Here is a 27,819-nt window from a genome sequence, read left to right as displayed (position 1 = left end):
CTGGAGAAAAGGAAGGATGAAATATAAGGAAGAAAAAGATAAAGTCAATGGCAAACATAAGGTAAAAAAGTTTTCGATGGAAAGCTGTTTTAAATTTGCTGTCAACTCCTTGCCCAAACTGTACTGTCTCCTTTGCTCTCGAAAGAGTAAAAGAAAGATGAAATCACTAAGAAAAGAGGACAAAGGAAATAAAACTTATAGAGTAACAGTACATACAAGGAGAGCAAAAACTGTGCACACACAATTGTATACAACTGAATTACATACCACATGAGATACAATAACAATGTATTAATTTTTATGTACTACATATAACCTAGCAGATTTTCTCTGAGGTGATTAATATGGCAGGAGCTAATAGGAGTGTCTGTGAAGATAGTTTCTGTACTAAATTACATGTGTTATATTATGTGATTCCACAAAACAAAATTTATAATTACACTTAAGCACATAGACTATAGTCATTTTATTCTCTTTCATCATTCCTGAAAGATGCTGTTCTTTAAAAACCCATTATCAATTTTTGGATGAGAATGAGGTTTATTCACGTATCTAGGTAAGAGATAAAGAAAGTGGGTTGCTATTTACTTAATTAAGGCTGACTGCTGCCCATCGAAACACACAGCAAGTAGAATAATTTAATATAAAACTCTTCTACCAAGTCACCACCATCTATTCCTATAAGATGGACAACTCACTAAGGCATTCTATAAGCTGATTCAATCAACTTTTCTAATGTTTCTCAACATTTTCTTGGGTAAACCGTATACAATCTAAATTTTAAAATAAAAATATGTGATTCTTATAAATAGAATAAGAACTATACTTTAGTCAGTTTGAGATTATAGAATATTTCATGGGCCAAGTTCAGCTAAAAGTTGCAAACAGAAGGTGACCTCAAGAGAGGCCAGAGCCAAAACTACATACTGGTGAATCCGCCATATATGGGATACTTAATCAAACTCATCAAATATTTATAAAGTATGTAATTTATATATACTAGAATATTGATACAACAGTTCTCACAGTCCTAATAGGTTTCAGTCTAAGAGTAGGAATAGACGAAGCAGGCCATCATGGAACAGACACTACAAGTAACAGAGTGCTACAGTGGCACACAAGAAGTGTCAGGCTTTGGGGAGCAAGCTAGTCAGAGAGAAGGAAGGAAGGCTTTCTAGTAATTGATACCGCAAGAAAAGTCAAAATACATAAATGAAGCCATGGCAAGAAGGTGAGAGGGAAAAATAATACCCATATTCAGGGAATGGAAAGAAAAGTAGGAAAATAAAAGTGTTTGTAAAAGACATGGTATGAAACAAAGGAGGAGTAAGGAAGATCATGATGGCCACTTCATTTCTTAGATCACAGCTTGCTAGGGTCTCGATATTTATGCCCCCCCCTCAAATTCATATGTTGTAACTTAATTCTCAATGTGATGATAACAAGAATGAGGTCTTTGGCAGATTAGGTGAGATTAGAGTCTTTATAAAAGAGGCCTGAGGCCCCTTTCACTATGTGAGGACATAGTGAGAAGACACCATATATGAACCAGAAAACAGTCCCTTACCAGACACAGAAGCTGCTAGTGCCTTGATCTTGGACACTGCAGCCTCCAGAACTGATAAATAAGCTTCTGTTGTTTATAAACCACACTGTTTATAGTATTTTGTAATAAGCCCAATCATTTAAGGTCAGTATTGTTACGTGTGAAATTGATCCTGTCATCATGATGCTAGCTGGTTATTCTGCAGACACATTTATGTGGTTATTTCATAGTGTCACTGGTCTGTGTAGTTTAGTGTGCTTTGGTAGTGGCTGGTAACGCCACTACAAATATTTCAGGGTCCTAAGAAGGACCATATTTAGTGCTTCCTTAAAGAGCTCTTGCAAGGCCTGGTGATGACAAAATCCCTCAGCATTAATCTATCTGAAAAGGATTTTATTTCTCCATTGCTTATGAAGGTTAGTTTGGCCAGATATGAAATTCTGGGTTAGAAATTCATTTCTTTGGGAATGTTGAATATTAGCTCCCAATCTCTTCTGGCTTATAGGGTTTCTGCTGAGAGGTCTGCTGTTAGTCTGACAGGCTTCCCTTTGTAGGTGGTATGGCCTTTCTCTCTGGTTGCCCTAAACATTTTTTCTTTCATTTTGACCATGGAGAATATGAGGATTATACGTCTTGTGGTTGATCTTTCCCTTATTGGGGTTCTCTGCATTTCATGAATTTGAATGTTGGCCTATCTTGCTAGTTTGGAAGTTCTCCTAGCTGATATCCTAAACTGTGTTTCCCAGCTTGGTTCAATTCTCCCTGTCTCTTTCAGGTACCCCAGTCATAGGTTCAGTCTCTTTACATAATCCCATATTTCTCAGAGGTTTCATTCATTCCTTTCATTCTTTATTCTCTATTCTTGTCTGCTTATCTTATTTCAACAATACAGTCTTCATGTCTTGAAATTTTTTCCTCTGCTTGGTGTATTCCACTATTGATATTTGTGATTACATTGTGAATTTCTCATGTTGTGTTTTTCAGCCTCATCATGTTGGTTATGTTCCTCTCTAAACTGGCTATTCTGGCTATCAGCTACTGTACTGTTTTCATCATAATTCTTACCTTCTTTACATTGAGTTACAACATGCTTGTTTAGCTTAGTGAAGTTCATTATTACCCACCTTCTGAAGCCTATTTCTGTCAACTCAGTCATCTCAGCCTCAGCTCAGTTCTGTGGCCTTGCTAGAGGGGTGTTGCAGTCATTTGGAAGAAATGAGGCACTCTGGCTTTTTGAGTTCTCAGCCATGTAAATGGGCTGAATGCCCCAATTAAAAGACGCAGAATGGCAAGCTGGATAAAGAGCCAAGAAACATCGGCATGCTAACTTCATGAGATCCATCTCATGGGCAAAGACACACATAGGATCAAAATAAAGGGATGAAGAAAAATTTATCAAGCAGATGAAAAACAGTAAAACACAGGGGTTGTAATATCTAGAAAATCCCATTGTCTCAGCCCAAAAGCTTCTTAAGTAGATAAGCAACTTTAGCAAGTCTTAGGCAAAGATTGCTAGCATTCCTATAAACCAACAATAGGGAAACAGACAACCAAATCTGTTTCCATTCCCATTCAAGTAAGTTCCCATACACAACTGCTCATAAGAGCGAACAGACAACCTACAGAATAGGAGAGGATTTTTACAAACTATTCATCTGACAAAGGTCTCATAGCCAGAATCTACAAAGGACTTAAATTTACAAGAAAAAAAAAACATTAAAAAGTGGGCGAAGTACATCAACAGACACTTCTCAAAAGAGGACATACATGTGGGCAACAAACATATGAAAAAAGAGTTCAATATCACTGATCATTAGAGGAATGCAAATCAAAACCACAATGAGATACCATCTCATGCCAATCAGAACGGCTACTACTAAAAAGTCAAAAAACAACAGATGCTGGCAAGGTTGAGGAGAAAAAGGAATGCACTGTTGGTGGGTGTGTAAATTAATTCTACCATTGTGGAAGACAGTGTGGCGAGACCTCAAAGATCTAGAGGCAGAAATACCATTTGACCCAGCAATCCCATTATTAGGTATATATCCAAAGAAATATAAATCATTCTATTATAAAGATACAGGCACATGTATGTTCACTGCATCACTATTCACAATAGCAAAGACATGGAATCAACCTAAATGCTCATCAGTGATATACTGGATAAAGGAAATGTGGTACATATACATCATGGAATACTATGTAGCCATAAAAAATATGAGAGAGATCATGCCCTCAAGTCCTTTGCAGGGACATGGATGGGGTTGGATTCCATTTTCCTGAGCAAACTAATGCAGGAACAGAAAATCAAACACTGCATGATCTCACTTATAAGTGGGAGCTGAGTGATGAGAACACATGGACACATGATGGGGAACACTATACACTGGAGCCTGTTGTTGGGGGGAGGGGACGTAGAGCATCGGGAAGAACAGCTAATGGATGCTTGGCTTAATACCTAGGTGCTGGGATGATCCGTACGGCAAATTGCCATGGCACACATTTAACTCTGTAACAAACCTACACATCCTGCACATGTACTCCTTACATAAAATAAAAGTTGAAGAAAAAAAACAGCCCAATCAGATTAAGACACAGCTGACCTTTCATCCAGTCACTTCTATTGACATGTGGCTAGCCATACTGCAATTTTTAAAGAGTTAGTGATTTTGCAGTATCTCTTAGCTCCAAAATAGGGCTTTGTATAATATTAATATATTCAATAAAAGTTGTACAAGTAAATATTTCCTCTGTCTCTTAACATTAGATCACTTCCCCTTCAGTCATGTGTTGTAATTATTTGTTTTCCAAAAGAGGCCAGAAGGGGTGAGAAGAATGAAAGGTTATTTGAATAGAAAGTAAACTATGCAGTTATTTTCCTAGAAGGGCATGGTAGCAACAGTGGGGCAAGACAGTGCCAGAAAATGCGATATATATATTTAGAAGAATCATGGTAAACCCCATGTAGTCCAGAGTGGAAGGTTTCATCTTTTCTGATTTACAAACATGAAAGAGTCCAAAGTATATTTATAGGTTAATGCCAATTCTTCACCTTAACAAATATAAAAAGCTAGCTCACTGATAGTGAATTACTTTGTGTAATTTGTTTGCTTTATGCTTCTCTCTGTGATTCAGCTGAGACATAGTCCACAGAATTCAATAAATACGGCTAGTGATAAATACCATTTGGGTCACTAATAGGTTGTCTGCTCCTCCCAAGTTTTCCAAAGCAAAGAGTAATAAGCTGCCTAGCTACAGTTTCCACTAGTAGAACGTTTTTAATCTTGATTCTGCCTTTCTCCTACAGCTTCCTCACAGCAGGAACTAAAACCGTACTTAAGAAAATGACATAAACACACAAAAAAACGAATTTCTTAAGGCAAGCACTTTCTTGCTAAAGTAAGTACTGTGTTTTCTATCCTGGATAGTTTCTGATTTTATCTTGCTGCAGCTATCCATTATATAGACGTGTGAGTCACTGTCCTAAAAGACAGAGACTAGAGCATGGGTGGTTCTCTACGGTACTTAACACTGATCTCTTATAGGAATATTATAAGAGATATTATAAGGAATATTATAAGCCAGGTGATCATGAGTTTTGTAGAGGCCACCCCGAAATCATACAATCCTGAGATGATATTATTAATAAAATTAAAAAGAATATTAGGAAAAACATTAAAAAAATTCAAAAGACAAAGGGTGAATATCCTTGTTCAAACAGAGTTGACTCCAATAGCTTATTAAAATAGGAAAAATAAAATAGAAAAAAGACACGACACAAAAGGGAAGAAATTTAAATACCTTATAATTTCTAATCACACACAAACACACACACACACAGGTATTTTCCAATGCCAAAGACTTCCATATTGTTAAATCTAATGGTAAGTTCTCCTATATTACTTTATCCATTAGAAATATGTAACCCAAATGATCACTCTCTCTCCTATGTTACTTTATCCCTCAGAAGCATATAACACAGTGGTCACTCTGAATTCCTTGAATTTTTTTTTCATCATTTAAGGACCATGACCATAGTTTTCTGGTTTTCCCCCAACTCATGGGTTACTCCTGCTTTGTCCCTTGGATTTTCTAACACTGCTCAGTTAAAAAAACTGAGGGACAAAGCAGGAGTAACCCACTCAGTATCTGTACTTCTCTTTCAGCTGCACTCACTAGGTTAGCTCACTGTCTCATGGCCTTATATGGTTCTCTATAATACTGATGACTCTGTATCCAACAACCTACTCAACATGAGATGGACGAATAACTCAAAATCAAATCACTGAAATCACTACTCTTACAAGCTCCCCAATCTCATCTAAGGAAAAACCATTCTTTTCTAGTTGTTTACTCCAAAATCCTTGACTTTTCTTGGAGTCATCCTTGACTTTTCTTTCTTGCACCTAATAACTGATTTGTCAGCCAGTTCTACAGGTGACAATACATTCTCAATCTGGCTCTTTCTTTGCATCCTCCATGCTACAACCCTGAACAAAACAACTGATGCCACTCCTCTGCTCAGTACCTTCCAATCTCTTTCCATCTCATTCACAGTAAATCATCAATATGATCTATAAAGATGATTTAAGATCTACCCTGCTACCTTTCTGATCACTCTCCTTTCTTGTAAGTTCCCCTCATTATCTCTACTTGTAGATTATTCATAATTATTTCCTCCTCCCAATCTATACCCCTTTATAATATGACTTTCCAGGCTGCTTCATCACAAGGTACTAAAATGCATCCCTTTCCACACCTTGAGAATTTGTATTAGTCTTGAGAACTGCTTTCACTTAAAAAATTCAGTGGAAGTGATAGCACAGCAGTTAGGAATGGAGGCCTCAAATGCAGCTGCAGCCTTCCTTTTGCTCTCTTGGAACCCTCCCCTGTTGCCATTAGAGTAATTCTGGGCATGCCTGATGGATGGAGTATGAGACTGGAATCTCCACAGTAATGGGTGTCTTTCAGGTATCCTGATGAGAAGACTGGTGGCTGAGGGCCTCTAGCAAAGTTTCAAGTTGGAGGCTGATCACCAAGAAAGGCAAAGGCATGATCAGAGTATGGAATATTCATACTCTCTAGCTCCCAGTGGAGCTAGAGATTATGCTAATCACCGACGGCTAATGATGTAATCAATCATGCCTATGTAATGGAACCCCCATTTAAAAACCCTGAACAACGTGGTTCAGAGAACTTTCAGGTTGGGGAACATATCCATATGCCAGGAGGGTAGTATATCCCAAATCCAAGGGGGACCAAAGCTCCTGTACTAGGACTTCTCCAGATCTCACCCTCTGTACGACATCATGTGAGGCAATTTAGTGAGACTAAGTCCTTAATCTGTATGTGTGTGTTGGAGGGTGTGGTCTGTGCTTCTTCTGAGTAAGGTCAGATTGAATTAAAGTGTAGGACATCCAGTTGGTGGCCACAGACAACTGGCAAATTGTTTGATGTATAAGATATAAAACATTTAGTGGCAGAAGGGTTGTGAGTACAGAAACAGTTTTCTTTTACCAACCCACGTAACCGACACAAGAATGAGCCCCACAAGATCTACCTAGCTGACCTTCAGACTAGTGAGAAAATAAATAAATCATTGTTTAAAGCCACTAATTTTGGGGGTGGCTTGTGATACAGCAAAAGCTAACTGATATCATTCTCATGTCTCAGGGCCTCTGCACAAGCATCCTTCTTCCTGGAAGGGTCTTCCTTTGGATGAGCAAATGGCTTGCTTCTCTACCTCCTGCAGCTCTTAACTCAGAATCCTGTCACTTGCTCAGTGAGGCTTTCCCTCATTTTAATTGCTAACAATCTAATGCAAAGCATGTTACCCCTTCTCCTGCTTTATTATTCTCCTTCTCACTAGTAACATGCTTTATATTTCAATTATTTATCTTGCTTATTTCCTCTATGGAAGGTCAATGAAGTCAAGTATTTTGTTCTCTGCTGCATCACAGGTGCCTACAATAATACCTGTTATACAGAATGACTGCATAATTAAAATATGCTAAAATAATCATGGAATGTGATTTTCTACCTAATATATCAATAGAAATTAAGTTAATAAAGCTGGCAAGAGCAAACAGAAATGTAAATGGTTTTATACTGTTGATGAAGGTTAACTTAAGCACAAATATTCTGGAAAGCAAGTTGTCAACTTAGATTTAAATATATTTTGTTGGGAGGGGACTCAAGATGGCGCTGTGAGAACAACCCAGGATTGGAGCCCTCGTTGAATTCGCAAACGGTGAGTCAGTGCTGCATTTCCAGACTGATCTTTGTTGCCCACAGAACGGGGAAACTCCCAAGTATAAAAAGACACGGGACGCCAGGCAGTAGGTCTGCCTGGCGAAGCCGGCAGCTGGGGCGGCGGCGGCCGGCCCTACCCAGCAATCCCCACAGGGCGCGCTTGTCCGGGTGCCTTGTTGAACCGGCAGGCAACCTGAGACTTGAGAGAGCTGGACTTGAGACTGAACGAGACTTGCACAGTAGCCCAGCCCAGGGGATTGCAGGGACAGATCGCTTGGGATACCCAGTGGGACGAACAAAACCACAATTTCAAACTATCCCGGGCAGACGGTCCGAGACGCTCTGTGGGGGAGGGGCGTCCACCACTACGGAGGCAACCTGCCCCAACTGAGATACACGCCCACTGCTGACGCAGCCAACCGTTGCCGAAGCAACCCGCCCCAACTGAGATACACGCCCACTGCTGACGCAGCCTGCCGTTGCTGAGGCAACACGCTACAACGAAGAGACTCCGCCGCAGGGCGTGGCGGAGACCACAGCAGAGCCGGCAGGAACAGCGCGAATCACACAACAGCAGGGCGGAGCCTCGGCAGCCAAACAGTGGCTAGTCTGCCTTTGAGCTGGGCAGGACACCTGATCGGACATCCAAAAATAAAGCCCAAACCCCTCAACACAGAGCATTTGAGAAAAAAAAAAAAGGGTTGTTTAATGAGCTGTGTTGCAGCAGAATCAAACATAGCAGCCTAACAGCCCTGAATGAACAACAGAGTGCACAGCTCAGAAATTAAACCCCTATAAAGTACAAACTGTCTCCTCAAGCAGCTCCCTGACCCCTCTATATCCAAAAGACTGTCATTAGGCAGGCATCATCCTGGGACAAAGAGAGCAGAAAAAGAAACTGGTAGCATCCCTCGCTGTGCCACGGCTACTAGAGGTGCACCCCAGACAAGCAGGGTCTGGAGCGGACCTCAACAGTCGTACAGCGAAGGGGCTAGACTGATAGAAGGAAAACCAAGCAACAGAAATACTTCATCATCAACATTCTGGGTGTCCACTCAGAGACCCAAACGAAAAGTCAGCAACTACGCAGACGACCAGCGGACAAATCCACAAAGATGGGAAGAAACCAGCGCAAAAAGGAGGAAAACACCCGAAACCAGAACACATCGCCTCCTAGAAAGGACCAAAACTCCTCACCAGCAAGGGAACAAAGCTGGACGGAGAATGACTGTGACGAAATGACGGAATTAGACTTCAGAAGATGGATAATGAGAAACTTTTGTGAGCTAAAAGATCATGTATTAAATCAATGCAAAGAAACTAAGAACCTTGAAAAAAGATTTGAAAAAAGATTCGAGGAAATGATAACAAGAATGGATACCTTAGAGAGGAATATGAATGAATTAAAGGAGCTGAAAAACACAATACGAGAACTTCGCGAAGCAAACGCAAGTTTCAATAGCCGAATTGACCAAGCAGAAGAAAGAATATCTGAAGTCGAAGACCAACTCAATGAAATAAAACGAGAAACCAAGATCAGAGAAAAAAGCGCAAAAAGGAATGAACAAAGTCTCCAAGAAATGTGGGACTATGTGAAAAGACCTAACCTACGTTTGATAGGTGTACCAGAATGTGACGAAGAGAATGAATCCCAGCTGGAAAATACTCTTCAGGACATCATCCAGGAAAATTTCCCCCACCTAGGAAGACAAGCCAACACTCAATTGCAGGAAATACAGAGAACACCACAAAGATATTCCACAAGAAGAGCAACCGCAAGGCACATAATCGTCAGATTCAACAGGGTTGAAATAAAGGAGAGAATACTAAGGGCAGCCAGAGAGAAAGGTCGGGTCACCCACAAAGGGAAGCCCATCAGACTCACAGCAGATCTCTCGGCAGAAACACTACAAGCCAGAAGAGAGTGGGGGCCAATATTCAACATTCTTAAAGAAAAGAACTTTCAACCCAGAATTTCATATCCAGCCAAACTGAGCTTCAGAAGTGAAGGAAGAATAAAATCCTTTGCGAACAAGCAAGTACTCAGAGATTTTGTCACCACCAGGCCTGCTTTACAAGAGCTCCTAAAAGAGGCACTACACATAGAAAAGATCAATCAGTACCAGCCATTCCAAAATCACACTGAATGCTAAAGAGCTTCAACATAATGAAGAATCTACAACAACTAACAGGCAAAACAGCCACTTAGAATCAAAATGGCAGTATCAAATTCACACATAACAATATTAACCCTAAATGTAAATGGACTAAATGCACCAATCAAAAGACACAGACTGGCAAATTGGATAAAAAGCCAAAACCCATCAGTGTGCTGTATCCAGGAAACCCATCTCACATGCAAGGATACACAAAGGCTCAAAATAAAGGGATAGAGGAAGATTTACCAAGCTAATGGAAAGCAAAAAAAAGCAGGAGTTGCAATTCTCATCTCTGATAAAATAGACTTTAAAGCAACAAAGATCAAAAGAGACAAAGAAGGCCATTACATAATGGTAAAAGGATCGATACAACAAGAAGAGCTAACGATCCTAAACATATATGGACCCAACACAGGAGCACCCAGATACATAAGGCAAGTTCTTAATGACTTACAGAAGGACTTAGACTCCCACACAATAATAGTGGGAGACTTTAACACTCCACTGTCAATACTAGACAGATCAACCAGACAGAAAATCAACAAGGATACCCAGGGCTTGAACTCAGACCTGGAGCAAGCAAACCTGGTGGACATTTACAGAACTCTCCACCCCAAATCCACAGAATACACATTCTTCTCAGCACCACATCACACCTACTCTAAAATTGACCACATAATTGGAAGTAAAGCACTGCTCAACAAATGCAAAACAACTGAAATCATAACAAACAGCCTCTCAGACCATAGTGCAATCAAGTTAGAACTCAGAATTCAGAAACTGACCCAGAACCGCACAGCTTCATGGAAACTGAACAACTGGCTCTTGAATGTTGACTGGGTAAACAACGAAATGAAGGCAGAAATAAAGAAGTTCTTCGAAACCAATGAGAATGAAGACACAACGTGCCAGAACCTCTGGGACACATTTAAAGCAGTCTCTAGAGGAAAGTATATAGCAATAAGTGCCCATATGAGGAGAATGGAGAGATCCAAAATTGACACCCTATCGTCAAAATTGAAAGAGCTAGAGGAGCAAGATCAAAAAAACTCAAAACCCAGCAGAAGACAAGAAATTACTAAGATCAGAGCTGAGCTGAAGGAGATTGAGACACGAAAAACCCTTCAAAAAATCAATAAATCCAAGAGCTGGTTTTTTGAAAAGATCAACAAAATAGACAGACCACTAGCCAGATTGATTAAAAAGAAAAGAGAGAACAACCAAATAGATGCAATAAAAAATGATAAAGGGGAAATCACCACAGATTCCACAGAAATTCAAACCATCATCAGAGAATATTACAAACAACTCTATGCACATAAACTAGTAAACCTGGAAGAAATGGATAAATTCCTGGACTCCTGTGTCCTCCCAAGCCTAAACCAGGAGGAAGCTGAAACTATGAATAGACCAATAACAAGGTCTGAAGTTGAGGCAGCAATTAAGAGCCTACCTCACAAAAAAAGCCCAGGTCCAGATGGGTTCACAGCCGAATTCTACCAGACACACAAGGAGGAGCTGGTACCATTCCTTCTAAAACTATTTCAAACAATCCAAAAAGAGGGAATCCTTCCCAAATCATTTTATGAGACCAACATCATCCTGATACCAAAACCCGGCAGAGACCCAACAAGAAAAGAAAACTTCAGGCCAATATCCATGATGAACATAGATGCAAAAATCTTCAATAAAATATTGGCAAGCCGATTGCAACAGCAAATCAAAAAACTTATTCATCATGATCAAGTAGGATTCATCCCAGGGATGCAAGGCTGGTTCAACATACGCAAGTCTATCAACGTAATTCACCACATAAACAGAACCAAAAACAAAAACCACATGATTATCTCAATTGACGCAGAGAAGGCATTTGACAAAATTCAACAGCCCTTTATGCTAAAAACCCTCAATAAACTCGGTATCGATGGAACGTATCTCAAAGTAATAAAAGCTATTTATGACAAACCAACAGCCAATATCATACTGAATGGGCAAAAACTGGAAGCATTCCCTTTGAAATCTGGTACTAGACAAGGATGCCCTCTCTCACCACTCCTATTCAATATAGTACTGGAAGTTCTAGCCAGAGCAATCAGGCAAGAAAAAGAAATAAAGGGTATTCAAATAGGAAAGGTGGAAGCCAAATTGTCTCTATTTGCAGACGACATGATAGTATACCTAGAAGACCCCATCGCCTCAGCCCAAAAACTCCTGAAACTGATAAACAACTTCAGCAAAGTCTCAGGATATAAAATCAATGTGCAAAAATCACAAGCATTCGTCTACACCAATAACAGACTTAAAGAAAGCCAAATCAAGAGCGAACTGCCATTCGCAATTGCTACAAAAAGAATAAAATACCTTGGAATACAACTCACAAGGAATGTAAGGGACCTCTTCAAGGAGAACTACAAACCACTGCTCAACGAAATCAGAGAGGACACAAACAGATGGAGAAACATTCCATGTTCATGGTTAGGAAGAATTAATATCGTGAAAATGGCTATACTGCCCAAAGTAATTTACAGAATCAACGCTATCCCCATCAAGCTACCATTGACTTTCTTCACAGAACTGGAAAAAACCACCATGAACTTCATATGGAACCAAAAGAGAGCCCGCATAGCCAAGTCAATTCTAAGCAAAAAGAACACAGCGGGGGGCATCACACTACCGGATTTCAAACTATACTACAAGGCTACAGTAATCAAAACAGCATGGTACTGGTACCAAAACAGAGATATAGACCAATGGAACAAAACAGAGGCACCGGAGGCAACACAACATACATACAACTATACAATCTTTGATAAACCTGACAAAAACAAGCAATGGGGCAAGGATTCCATGTTTAACAAATGGTGTTGGGAAAACTGGCTAGCCATGTGCAGAAAGCAGAAACTGGACCCCTTCCTGACACCTTACACTAAAATTAACTCCAGATGGATTAAAGACTTAAACATAAGACCTGGCACCATAAAAACCCTAGAAGGAAATCTAGGCAAAACTATCCAGGACATAGGAGTAGGCAAGGACTTCATGAACAAAACACCAAGAGCATTGGCAACAAAAGCCAAAATAGACAAATGGGACCTAATGAAACTCCACAGCTTCTGCACGGCAAAAGAAACAGTCACTAGAGTGGATCGGCAACCAACAGAATGGGAAAAAATTTTCGCAGTCTACCCATCTGACAAAGGGCTGATATCCAGAATTTACAAACAACTCAAGCAGATTTACAGGAAAAAAACAAGCCCATTCAAAAGTGGGCAAAGGATATGAACAGATACTTTACGAAAGAAGACATATATGAGGCCAACAATCATATGAAAAAATGCTCATCGTCACTGGTCATCAGAGAGATGCAAATCAAAACCACATTGAGATACCATCTCACGCCAGTTAGAATGGCGATCATTAAAAAATCTGGAGACAACAGATGCTGGAGAGGATGTGGAGAAAAAGGAACACTTTTACACTGTTGGTGGGAGTGTAAATTAGTTCAACCATTGTGGAAGACAGTGTGGCGATTCCTCAAGGCCTTAGAAATAGAAATTCCATTTGACCCAGCAATCCCATTACTGGGTATATATCCAAAAGACTATAAATCGTTCTACTATAAGGACACATGTACACGAATGTTCATTGCAGCACTGTTTACAATAGCAAAGACCTGGAATCAACCCAAATGCCCATTGATAATAGACTGGATTGGAAAAATGTGGCACATATACACCATGGAATATTATGCAGCAATCAGAAATGATGAGTTCGTGTCGTTTGTAGGGACATGGATGAATCTGGAAAACATCATCCTCAGCAAACTGACACAAGAACAGAAAATGAAACACCGCATATTCTCACTCATAGGTGGGTGATGAAAAATGAGAACACATGGACACAGAAAGGGGAGTACTAAACACTGGGGTCTATTGGGGGGAAAAGGGGAGGGCCAGTGGGAGGGGGAGGTGGGGAGGGATAGCCTGGGGAGAAATGCCAAATGTGGGTGAAGGGGAGAAGAAAAGCAAAGCACACTGCCATGTGTGTACCTACGCAACTGTCTTGCATGCTCTGCTCATGTACCCCAAAACCTATAATCCAATAAAAAATTAAAAATAAAAAAATAAAAAAAAAAAAAAAAAAAAAAATATATATATATATATATATATATATATTTTGTTAATTCATAACTTCTGGCCCAAGTCTTAACTTCTGTGAAACTACTCTTAAGTGTCGGAAACTGGTATGTTTATAATAATAATGTTTTTATAATACTTAACCAAGTTTTATTTACCAAAGTTTTACTTACATAAAACTTATGAGGTAGCCAGGTGCAGTGGTTCACGCCTGTAATCCCGGCACTTTGGGAGGCTGAAGGGGGTGGATCACCTAATGTCAGCATTCAAGACCAGCCTGGTGAAACCCCATCTCTACTGAAAATACAAAAAATTAGCCAGGCATGGTGGAGCACACCTGTAGTCCTAGCTACGTGGGAGGCTGAGGCAGCAGAACCACTTGAACCTGGGAAGCAGCACAGGTTGTCATGAGCCAAGATCCTACCATTGCACTACAGCCTGGGCAACAAAGTGAGACTCCATTTCAAAAAAAACAAAAAACAAAAAACTTATGAGCTACATAACTTTCTGATATATAAAGAATGAGAGATAAATATGTAACAAAATTTATATATAATGACCTGGTAATATGTTCATAATATGATGTTAAAACAAGCATGATGTATAGATAAAAATCCATGTTTCATTACATGTGCACACATAAACTCGAATAAATATATGAAAATGTAAAATTGAAAAAATTTACATATGTAAAAATATTAATAGAAGTTATCTATAGGAGTGGGATTTTAGGTTACTTTCATTTTTTCTTTATGTCTTCCTGAATTCCCAAATTCATTATAATAATCCTATATCCAAAAATGGGGGAAAAGTTAGAGGCGATAGCAGAGAATTTGCTTTTAAAATATATATAAAGTCTAAAAGAAAGGCAAATACTAAATGATTTGATGTGTTTATCTTTATATATTTTGTAATTATGAGTGTATCAAAAATTACTTGAATATGGTTTTATTTAAAATTTAACAAATAAACTCAATTAAAATAAGTAAGTTCAGTTCAGATGTTTGCCACAGAATTTGGCTAAAATCTCACTTTGATAATCCCTGCCACCCGTATCCTAACTGGACTGCATCCTATGAAAAGCATGAGAGGGCAACAGTGTAATGCATGACCACTCTTTCTCCTACCACATGAGAATTAAGCTTTGGCAAGCAACTGTCACATGGAGGAAAGTTGCTGGGAAAGCCCTATTACTGCTAATAGGAATCATAAGACCACACTATGATGCGAAAATGTTCTTTTTACTGACTGATAAAATGCCAAGATGACATAAACTGTAGTTGTTTTTCTTGTTCCTAACACATGAAACAGCTCTCCAGTTACTAATAACCAACTAATGTACAGTCGAGCAGAAAAAAAATTGAATACACACTAGAGGCCGCTAGTGATAAGTGAATTCTGCATCAAGCGGAAGAAAAATGATGATAGTTCTACAAAGAAAACTGCACCCTAAGCTTCTAAGCGTCAGCTGCTCCTTTAACTCCTGTGCTGAAAGTCAGAAAACATTTCTTTTCTTAATTATTTCTCGCCTTAAATATTTTTTAATAAAAGAACTAAATCTGGGAAATTTTCATCTTGGGATATTTTGTAAAAATTTATTATTATTGTATATTTAAATTAAAGCCTCACCTGTAAGTAATAAAACCTTTCTATATATTACAAATAAGAAAGAATAATGTAATTCCCTCCGTTGTCACAAAGACCCAAACCAACTGAAGAAAGCTCCATGTTGTAAAACATAAGCTTGTCTTAGTAATATTTCATTAAGGGGGGAAAATATTTTTAAACGCAAAATGCATCTTAAAAAGGTTTATAACCCTCTCCCCAGAAAATTATGAATCATAAGAGTAAAATTTTAAAGTTTGCTTGAAAACAAATGTAACATGAATTCAGAAAACCAGAATCTTTTAATTTAAAAATACACTTTTATAAGACTAAAGAAGAATTATACTTCCCATATACTTTTTTTAAATTTGGAAAGAATGTTATTAAATTTCTCAGAATACGTGAAAGGCATTTTTGTCACTTATTTGCATGACAGATAACCATTTAATTCCCTTTCATTGTCATTAAGATAGTGAGGAATAAAAACAGTTCCCAATGGGGGCATTTTATACCCCAATAAGTTAGGGAGGTGTGTGGGGACGGAGAAGTAAGGAGGAGATTAATAAAGGCAATTATATCATCCTAGGGCATGAACACCTCACAGGCAGCAGAGAAAAGACGTTGGAGACACAAGAGGATTCTTTTTGTGTTTTTGTTTGTGTTTGTAGTGGGCTGGTCCCACGTAGGTGTGCAGAAACTAGCATGGTCTCAGTCTTGAAGGGAGGCAAATCCCACTCCAGAAATAAAAGCAAAGACTAGAAATAAGGACATGGGCAAATATTCCCTCAGAACCACCTCAACTTAGCTGAACACATGATATTACACTAGAAAAGAGAGACAGTTGGGAATAGACATGTAGTACATACAGTGATTGGCACACGCAGGGGAGTGCAAATCATAACATGTTCTTAGAATGTAAGCTTAGCTGTGGATCTGGCTTCCAGCTTCCCTTGATTCCTGCATGCTTCTCAAGCCTCCCAATTCCTGCATATTCTTCCAGCCTTCTCATTTTTTCTATTAATTATACTACTTTTGATTTTTATTTTCATTGCCCAGAGTTCTTGTTCTTTACAACTAAACACCCACACAAATACAAAAAGTTAAATAAGTCCTAATATTGTAGAGCCAGATCCACAGCTAAGCTTACATTCTAAGAACAAATTATCACTTGCACTCACCCCTCTGTGCCAGTCACTGTATGTACTACATGTGAATTCCCAGCTGTCTCTCTTTTCTAGTGTAATATCATGTGTTCAGCTGAGGTGAGGTGGTTCTGAGGGAATATTTGCCCATGTCCTTATTTCTAGTCATTAGGTTGATTTCTGGAGTGGGATTTGCCTCCTTCAAGACTGAGACCATGCTAGTTTCTGCACACCTAAGTGGGACCAGCTGACTACAAATACAAACAAAAAAAACCCAAAAGGAATCCTCATGAGCATAAATCTACATCTTTTCTCTGCTGCCTGTGTGGTCTTCATGCCCTAGGGTAAGTGTAATGGTCTTTATTAATCTCCTCTTTACTTCTCCCTCCCCACACACCAGAAGAGATTTTGGTATCAGTCTCTGATTCTCCTCTTGAACAAAAATAATCTTAAGAATTGCCCTTTTCGGTCAGAAACACCTATTCATACTGCAATCTATGGCAGGAGACTATATTAAGTTTTGATGAACATTTCTAGTCATTCTTTAATCTCTTAAGCACATAGTTAAAAACTAGTTGCTGGGGATGAGACAGTAAAAATGCCAGAGACATGTATGCTTTCACTGGGGTTACAGGCTGGTAGGATTATGCAAATAGATGACTCTAATATGCTGTGATAAATGTTTGATAATGGAAGAGCTGGATAAGAAAATGTCTAGGACAAATTACATACAAGAGACTCGGAAGAATAGATAATGTAACATAACCTGGTAAGTTAAGAAATCCAGCCACCAAACACGCTTAGTGTTTGGATTTGTCACTTACTTGCTTAGGACACTTAATTGATTTAGGATTTGTCACTTACTTGCTTAATTGAATGTGTAAGGAAATCATTTTCAGGGTGATCTATCTAAAAGGAGTAACATTGCTTAGTTAAAAATATTTACGTATCGCTTGGCGTGGTGCTCATGCCTGTAATCCCAGGACTTTGGGAGGCCGAGGCAGGTGGATCAGGAGGGCAAGAGATCGAGACAATCCTGGTCAACATGGTGAAACCCCATCTCTACTAAAAATACAAAAAATTAGCTGGGCATGGTGGCGCACGCCTGTAATCCCAGCTACTCAGGAGGCTGAGGCAGGAGAACTGCCTGTACCCAGGAGGCGGAGGTTGCGGTGAGCGGAGATCGCGCCATTGCACTCCAGAGCCTGGGTAACAAGACCGAAACTCCGTTTCAAAAAAAAATTTTTTTTTACTTATCATCTTGTTAGTTATCAAACCTGATCCTAGCTACCAGGACCAGGATTATTTCCAAAGATGAATAAAACAAGAACAGAGAAATTTTCCCAGTTAACCCATCGATAATTTCAACATAATGTGGCATTATGGTGAAGGATTGCTTAGAAAGTTCATTCCTAACATGGGTCTGTGGAAACTAAGATTTCTGAGGACACTCAACACATGGGCTGAGTTTTCAAAGATAACAATGCATAACACATGGAAGAAAGCAGGAGGCTTTTAGAAAAGAGTTAGGTGGTGTTCAATTAAAAAGTATCCCCATCTGTAGCTAAAACCTACTCCTTGGTATTTCTAGGGGCACTCCAAAGGTTTGAAAATAATAGGCTTTTTTTTTTTTAACATTTAGATGGCATAAAGGTTTTAAATGATCTTTTGAACAGTGCTAATGCATACACATCTTCTCCCCTCACGGATCCTCTAGCCCTGGGTAACACACCCAGGTGTTGGCACCGCTACATGGTACCCAGCAGAAATGGATGGAATCTGACATCCAAGGTCAAAAGGATATTCTCCAGTCTAAACCCTGTAGGGCGGGACTACACCATCCTCCCTGTAGTCTAAGCAGAAGCTCTGTTAGTCTCATTCAACAAAAGCTGCTCCTTGCAATTCTAAATCATAGGATTTAGAGAAGTCAGCATTTTTAATATTTATGATTTTTTATTTTAGTTCCTTTCAGTCTAGTGATTCATAGACTAAATGCCCTCTTATTCATCATTTAAGTTCCCTTCCTCTGACTTTCTCTAGCTCTCTACTACTTCCAAAAGCTGAGAGTAGTCAGAGTTAAGTACATTGTAGTAAAGTACATTGCATATAATATACACACACACATACAATGATTTTTTTCTTAGTGTGGTATAATATCTTCTGTTGCATTTTAAATATGCTCTCCGAGATTCTTCAGCATATTCTTGACCTTTCTGGCTACAGAAGCAAAACTGAAGTCTTTAAGGAATACAGGTCAAACAACTCTCAGATTTCTAACCCCACATTTCAAGTGATAGTTCAGGGCTCGTCTTCATGTAATTGCCATTTGGATATTTTCCCATAAAATTTATTCACTGGCCCTTGCTTAAATTGGATTCCAGTTGTCACTTTTCTGCTCCCTAACAATTGGAAGACCATGGCTAGCTCAGTTGCAATCCTATCATCAACTAAAATTTCCTGCCCTATAATGAGGTGTCAACAAATAATATAAGCCATCTTGTCTAGTGTTGGAATTATCCTGTGTGCTCTTGGCCCAATAATACAAATCTCAACTTTTAATAACAAGAAAACCATGCAGGAAGAATCCGAGTGTGTGTTGGCAAGAAGACATGTATGTGCAATCACATAAGTGTGTATGAAAAACCGAACAGGGACCGTTCCACACTTTTTAAGAAACAATTTTGTATGTGTGGTATTAGGTGATTACTTTCAACCATCACTTCTTAACTCATTGATCTAAAAATCTATTGAAATTAAGTAAAACACATGACAAGAAAACATGAGCTCTTATGTTAAGCACTAAAAGAATTCAACCCTGTTTTTTTAAAAAAGTAAAATTTTAAAAGCCAAATGTTACTCAAAACTTTTGACAAATGATCTAGCATTCTCTAAAAAATTACTGGAAGAAAATTTATTTCTGAAGACTCCATCCACAGTGCAGGAAGGGAAAAGGGTTCTGTCAGGAACATACTTAATGAAATAGAATAGCCATAAAAAACAATGTCTTTGATTAAATTTAGTTGTAAATGGACTTCCTGCAGCTGCTTAAAATGGTCTTGGCTCTGAAAATTTATTTTGAGTTCATGCATGATCTAAGAAACGCAGCACCTTTGCATACACATTCCTCCCTCCTCCAGTACTCCAAAATGATTCATACCTATGCATGGATAACTTTGAGACCTCTGATTTATAGCATTTGATAACAAACAGACTAAAATATATTACTAAACTAACCTAATCAATAATTTAAGATAAATATGCCTTCACAGTTTGTTGTATAAAGTTCTTTAATACCAAGACTTCTGTCATAATTTCTCTTTTAAATGCAGTAATCATTTACCTTTCATCATTTTGATTCAAAGACCTAATAACGTTGACATGCTTACAGAGCTTGGTAATTTGATTGCACAAATACTTTTTAATGGAAATTTGCTGCAGCAAATGACTTATCATTGCTAAGGCTAGGCTTATAAGAATCAACTGAACTAAAGATCTTTGATTCATATTTGTTTCCTTTCTGCATATGTTAAAGCATATAGAAAGCACAGGTTTCTACTATACTATGAGTAGTTTGAAAAGTAGTAAAAAAGAAAAATCACAATCAGTGAGAAAACTAGTCACAGAGAGACTGAAATCAACTGTCAAATATATTAGAAATTATCAAGACCACAACTCATGCTCAGATACTTGACACCAACTTATTTCACAATGATTTCATGTTTAATGTCTTACTTCTTTTAAAAACAGCACAAGCTTTTACATACTTTTTACTAAGATATAGCAAATTCAGACCTTACATATAAGTCTTTACTACTATTTTACATAATCTCCTGGATGGAACTGAAAACTTTGAGAAGTTTGCATGGTTCCAACTAAAAGAACATATATTCCAAAGAAGCACTTAAAAATGAAAACAGATTCCAACAAAAAGGCTAGTTTTAGAAATGAGGTTCATCAACTGTGCCAAATAAATAAAGAAAATTGTGGTGTATCCCTATGCTGGAACACTACTCAACAGTAAAAAGGAACCAACTACTAATATGTAAAATAACATGGCTGAATCTCAAAAGTATTTGATAAGTGAAGAAAGACAGAAAAGACAACCAATTGTATGATTCCATTCATATGACATTCTAGAAGGGGACGGGGATATGGTATGGGAGGAGGTTACTGACTGCAAAGCGGGAGGTAGGAACTTTTTGGGATAATGGACGTGTTTTAACCTTGACTGTGGTGGTGGGTATGTAACTATATAACACTTCAAAAATAACTGAACTGTATTTTTAAATTGGATGAATTTTGTTGCATGAAATTATAGCTGAGCAAAATAGATTTAAAACAAATCAAATGCCAAACATGACATTCCTATATGCCAACCACTATCTGAAAAATGCTTACAACCTTTCTAAAAAGTAATACAATTATTGCATGCAGAAAAGTATGACAAAAATATTTACAGCTATTGCCTAAAACTACATCAGGTACACACTGAACTATTCAATAATTTATCACTATAGCTTTTAAGAGCCATGCTTCATCCTCTTAATATATCTAGATCTTCTGTAATTAGCTACAGTAATAAGTTACCTCACCAAGATATCTCTGAATACTCCAAAAGAAAGTGATCTCTTCTGGAAGTGTCATAGATGAAGAAACTACAGCCCAAGAAGTTAAATTACCTGCTAAAAGTACTGACATGGCAGAATCTGATTTTGAACTCTAATCTAACTCTCTGACTACATAATGCTCATTCTGGAAGCCACTGCTACCTGCAATAATATAGAAAAAAAACTGTTCCAAGTTACTCACAGATAGCCAGATTTAGACTGTCACTGATTCCTTCAAGAGTAATCAGATACTTGCTACCAGATGCCTGGGTTAATTGTATCAATAAAGGCTTTAGAAGCTAATTTTTAAGAGCTATCTTGTCACATTAATCAGTTATTTTAATTATATTTTGAACTTTGTTTAGCTGGGGCATGAATAGTTCTAAAGTTACAATAGTCATCCTCTTCACACTTGATCACTCTAAAAAGTAGATTGATCTGCTGATGAGAAACTTGCATGATTATATAAAGATCAAAGACTGAAATCATAACTGTGAAAATATTAATGAAATGAAAGAGAAATCAGAAATGAATTTTGCTTTTCTTTTTAAGCAGGTCCTCATCATCCTGCCATTGTCAATGAGTGCTTAATTATGTGGTCACTTCCATGAATGTATGGAATTTTTGTTGGGTGCTCATCTTTAAACAGAAAGGAAACTCTGAAACGTTTGAGCTAACCTAGAACAATGTTTACATAAAGATGCTATCCCATAGAACTTTCCATTGAGGATTCTATATTCAGTAATTACTGTGAGAAAACGAGCCTAAAAACAACCCTCCCCTCATTTCAGATATCCTATACACAATACTAAAAATATAGCAACTTCTTAGAGTCTGAGAATCTCTAAGTACCACAAAAATCACAAATTAAAAAAAAAAAACTCTCACATTTAGCACTGATATTCATGATACACATTCCTCTCAAAATACACATGAATTCAAAGCAAGAACATTAATTCCAGGACAGAAGATTCATTTAGACAGTAATTAGAATGCTACGTAACATAAGACTTCCTGGAAGTAACTGGGATATATACTACACATAACTTCAGACAAAAATGCACAATCCTTTTTAAAATAAGCCATTTCTGGCTTATAATACTAATAAATAATTATTGATAGTTTCTTTAACAACAAGATACTTCCAATAGCTGGTATTATATCTTAGAAATCCTTGACTTAACAAAAGCTTAGTCTTACATCTCTGCTAAGATACCAAGGAAAAATCACTAATTCAATAAATTCTCAAATGCTCATTAGTGTACTAGATATGAAGCATATAAAGATGATTAATTATGATTGCTGCCTTCCAGGAGTTTACCACCTAGTGACGGAGATAAGATACATCTACACATAACTAAATCACAAGATAAAATGAAAAAGTAAATAATTACAAAGTATTATGCAAAGTTAAAGGGCAATAGATCACCAGAAATTTACAACCGAGTAAAGAATATAAGTCTTTACAGCTTTAAATCAAGGTAAAATGTTAATGTAACATTGTGATTTAAGAGTACTATTACAGTGTAGGAAATGTCAGATGGCTTCAGGCTGGAAGGGGAGAGGAGCCCTCCTGGAGTACATGGCGTGTTAGTTGAACACTGATGCATGGATAGGATTGCTACAAAACATGCTAGCACATGCTGCTAAAACCACCTAAGAATGAGTAGAGCATAGCATCTACCATCACTGGTTATTCGGAATGGCCACACAATTGTAATGGACTATGGGTGGTGGTACTGTGTACAAGATCAGCCATGAGAAAGGGCCTGAGCAAATGCAGGGAGGAAAAAGGGCCTGGCAAATTTAGGACAGTGAGCAGTTCTGCTTGACTAGAATACAAGGGAAGAAATTAGGCATGCCTAAAAGGATAACCCTGCATCTCAAGGTAGTTAATTTAGATTTCATCCAGCAGACTAAGGAGAATTTCTCTCCCTCTCCTCAGTCACTACAAATGCACACACGTATGTATACCTCACACGTTCTGTGGTCCTAATCTCTTATAGCCCATTAGGATCCTAGGAATATTTTCTAATACCCCCGTTCTTCTTTAACTGTCCTTGTCCATGTCTTCCTTTGTTACGGAATCTATCACATTGAACTGGAATTTTCTCTTTATGTCATATAATCTATCACACTGGATGGCACCAGGGAGTTTAGGCTTACTGAGCTTGCATTCACTTAACAAGTAACTCCAGAAAAATTAATCATACATTCTTCTGTCCCAAAGGTCAGACCCAATAGGTATTAATAGATGCATTGCAATTCAAGATGAGAAGAAATATTTAGGGCTTCTTTATCAAAACAAAACCTGATGAATGAAGGGAGGCTGCTTTCATAGTTGAAACAGAGACAGACACTTATGAAGGGTGGAATAGTCTTGAGGACATTATGCTACATAAAATAAGCTAGTCACAGAAAGACAAATGCTCCAAGATTATCTTATCCAAAGTATCTAAAATAGTCAAATTCATAGAATCAAACTGTAGAACAGGATTGCCAGGGCAGAGGAGGGTGAGAAATGAGGAGTTACTAATCAATGGGCATACATTTTCAGTTAATCAAGATGAATAAATTCTAGAGATCTAATTGTATCTGTAATAAACAATATGTATTATACACTTAAAAAATTGTTAAGAAGTAGATCTCATGTTAACTGTTATCACAATTAAAAAAAAAACTTTTAGTAAAGATGGTGTGCAAGTGTTTCACACATCTAGTATAGAACTGGACCTAAGCCCATGGCTGTTTTATTAATAAAACTGGTAAATAAGAATTGTGTAACAAGTTATTATAAATAAATATAAGCAAATCATGAATACCAATGGTCAATAAATACATGAAAAGATGCTCAACGTCCTTAGTTATCAGAGAGAAATGTAAATTAAAATCACAAATTCCATTCATTAACGCTAAATGCCTAAAATCAAAAAGATAAAAAAGAACAAATATTGGTGAGGCTATGGAGCAATACAGACATTACTCATGGGAATATAAAATGTTACAACCACTTTGGAATAGTGAGATATCAATTTCTAGAAAGTTAAATACATATTTATCCTGTCACCCACAAACTTCATTCTTTGTACCTATTCCCCAAATTAAAACATGTTCACAGAAACCCTTGTACAAGAAATGGCATTTACACATAATAGCCAAAAACTAGAAACAACCAAATGTACATTCGGTGAATAAACAAACGTAATTGTGGTATATTCATACAATAAAATACTACTGAGCAATAAAAAGGAACTACCAAACATGAATGAACTGCAAAAACATGTGAGCAAAAGAAAAAGACACAAAAGAATACATACGATATGACTTCTTTTGCTTGAAATTCAGTAACAGATTTTTTAAAGTCTATAGTAATGGAATCAAAAAGTAGTGGCCTAGGGGTAAGAAACTCTCTGTCTTGTTTTGTATGGTGGACAGGAGGCTATAAATAAATGTCTAACAAAACCCATGTAATTAAACACCTATGGTATGCATTTTATTGTACATTATGCCTAAAAATTATATATAATTGTTAGATGTGATTTATATAATATATATGATTTACATGTATATGTGTGTTTGTTTCTATATATGTATACACATGTATATAGGTATACATATATATACATGTATATAGGTATACATACATATATATTTATACACATGTATATATATGTATACATACATATATATATACATATATTATATATATATATATAATATATATATATATGTAAAACTTTTATATATGTACTTAAAGGTAACTTTTTCAAAAGGACATAGGATCTACCTTAAAGAAGTTTATAGTGGCCAAAGATGGGACAATTTGAACACTGAAAACAATGATATCTTGCACATCCGTAATAAAATAAAACCTATCTAATATGTAAAAGACAAGAGTTTGGGGGCACTAATTCAGTATTCTGAAAGCAGGTAACAGAAGAACATTAATCATCTCTACTTCATAAACTATGTTTCCATTGTCTAATCTTGGACTTTCTGGGCTGCAGGATAAATGGACACTATTTCTACTTGATGATTATTGCAAATCCAATACACTTTTTTGAATCTTCTTCATCTCCCCATGAGTCCCAACAGCCTCACCTGCCACACTTCAACTTTCCCTTGAAGGAGTAAAGGAGCCAGCAGGTCCAGGCAAGGGCCTGGAATACACCTGGGTCCTCTTCATGCTCTCCTAGGGCCTTAGCTCCATGAGAGACAGATGTAGACCTAAATGTCCAACGGTATCCAGAAGCAGCGTAACACGGGGCCTGGGGCCTCATGCCCTGCCCCTCTTCAGCCTGAGCAGAGGGGAGAAGGTACCACCACTGATTTTTCCCTCGGCTCTACTCCTCTGGAAGCTTTGTTCCTCTGCTACTATTTATATGTCTTCCTTCCATTCCAAATATTTTATTTTGTCTTCAACTGAAGATGATTCTTTAAAAATTCATGTGTTATCACATAATTATGAGGCATTACATTGTACATATGGATGCTAAGTAAATAAATAAGAACAAGGCAAGTAGTGGTCCACAAAGTACATACTGGGTTTTTAAAACTCACGTATTTTTTTCCTTTTCTTATTGTGATGCCTTTCTATTAGAAATACAAGTAAGAGGAATTATATTTAGTCACCAGAATCCAATTATTTTGACTGGTTAGGGTTTGTATTCAGAGATTGATTCAAGGACTTAATTCCCACATGAGACAGTTAGTTTCACTCATCTTCCTATTAGAGATTCTACCCTCACCCAGGCCAGTGATATCCCTGGGCATCAGAGTAGGAATCATTGCAAACACATAATTACAACTAGAAAATCAATGAAAAGTACAATGTTTTATTGAACATCTTCATACATGAACAAACAGTTGTTAGATAAATTATACAAATCTTCTTGGAAGACTTCTGTAAGATTACTTATAAATATGTTGAGAAACATCACACATAGTTATTTTTAAATCTGGGAAAAAATAATGGTTCTCGCTCCCTAAATCTGGTTTCTGTTTTGCTTTCAAATATGAATAAAGGGATTCTGTTTGACATCATCTGCTTTGTAGCAACATGGATGCAGCTAGAAGCCATTATCCTAAGTAAATTAATGCAGGGACAGAAATCCAAATACTGCATGTTCTTGCTTATAAGTGGGAGCTAAACGTTGGGGATTCATGGCCATAACGATGGCAACAATAGACACCAGTAACTGCAAGAATGAGGAGGGAGGGGGTTCGGGGTTGAAAAAGGAACCACTGGATATTATGCTCACTACCTGGGTAACAAAACTGCATATATTAATGCCCTGAATCTAACATAAAAGTTGACATTATTTTTAAAGTGCTCTGTTATCTTTCTTATTAATGTCCAGCCCAATTCTGTAAAAATAATCAATATGGGAGTCTATATTTTTTCACAAGCATTATCGATGAATCTTAGGATCAAGGATCACTAGGGAGGCACCATGTTGAGATCCTTTGACAGTTGTGGTTATAATTACGTTTACAAGCTACACCTGCCATTAGAGAATGCTTGGCAACAGATTGTTTGCCAGCAAGCAGGCTACAGGCATGGAACAAACAGTAGCCAATACATATGCTTAGCCTCATGGGCATTACGCTCTTATCTGAAATAACTGGCCCAGACACTTTTTTTACAACACATACTTGAATACGTTTTCACACACTGTCCATGTCAAGTCTTGGAGGATACTGTCAGAGGAATTTGTAAAGTTACAAAATAAAGGGGCAAAAAATGTGAAGAATTTAAATTGTCTTCTAGGCTGTCACTCTTGCTATATTTCTGGATAATGCATCCAGTCCCCAGACATTAGCATTAGCATGTCCAGTCTGGAAGGAAACATGCCTTCCTCCTATAAGAACCTGGCTGCTTTAGAAAAGCAGCTCCATTAGAAATTCTGATACCATAAAGAAAAATATATTATTTCAAAATACATATATTTAATTTGTACCTAGAGTATGTTATATCATCATGTTTTTATTCTTTGCAGCAAGGAGGTAATTTCCTAAACTAAAAACACTTCAATATATTTAATAACACATATGATGGGGATGAAAACTACAAACATGTTCACAATGAGCTAGGTTTAAAATCTGTTTCCATCAAACATGTTATCTAAAAATAGCTCACCACACAAAGAGAAATCAGACAGCAAGGATAGTAAATCTTAAGGAAATGAATTATTTACCTCCTAAAATACAAGTGCATGCATAACTGAGAAGTAATTAAGTTAAATTATACTGGGCTTTACTCAACATTAATATAAAACCTCATATCTTCTATGACAGAATATACAACTACTTTACATAAAATCAGTTTTTATTCATTTACACTGTTCGAATAACATCTCAAATTGCCATTTG

The 27,819-nt window shown here is 37.5% G+C and overlaps 1 protein-coding gene and 1 pseudogene across 18 annotated transcripts in view; both read right to left on the bottom strand.

Moving 5' to 3' along the window:
* TPK1 (thiamin pyrophosphokinase 1) overlaps positions 1–27,819 on the bottom strand; it is a 398,562-nt gene that overhangs the window by 220,852 nt on the left and 149,891 nt on the right. The window lies entirely within an intron of this gene.
* LOC100397783 (elongation factor 1-alpha 1 pseudogene) overlaps positions 1–27,819 on the bottom strand; it is a 189,581-nt pseudogene that overhangs the window by 14,485 nt on the left and 147,277 nt on the right. The gene's annotated exons all lie outside the window — the stretch shown is intronic.

This window comes from Callithrix jacchus, chromosome 11 (genome assembly GCF_049354715.1).
Source record: "Callithrix jacchus isolate 240 chromosome 11, calJac240_pri, whole genome shotgun sequence".
Taxonomy (NCBI): Eukaryota; Metazoa; Chordata; class Mammalia; order Primates; family Cebidae; genus Callithrix; species Callithrix jacchus.
The sequence above is the reverse complement of the archived record's forward strand: the minus strand, read 5'-3'. Positions and strand labels throughout refer to the sequence as shown.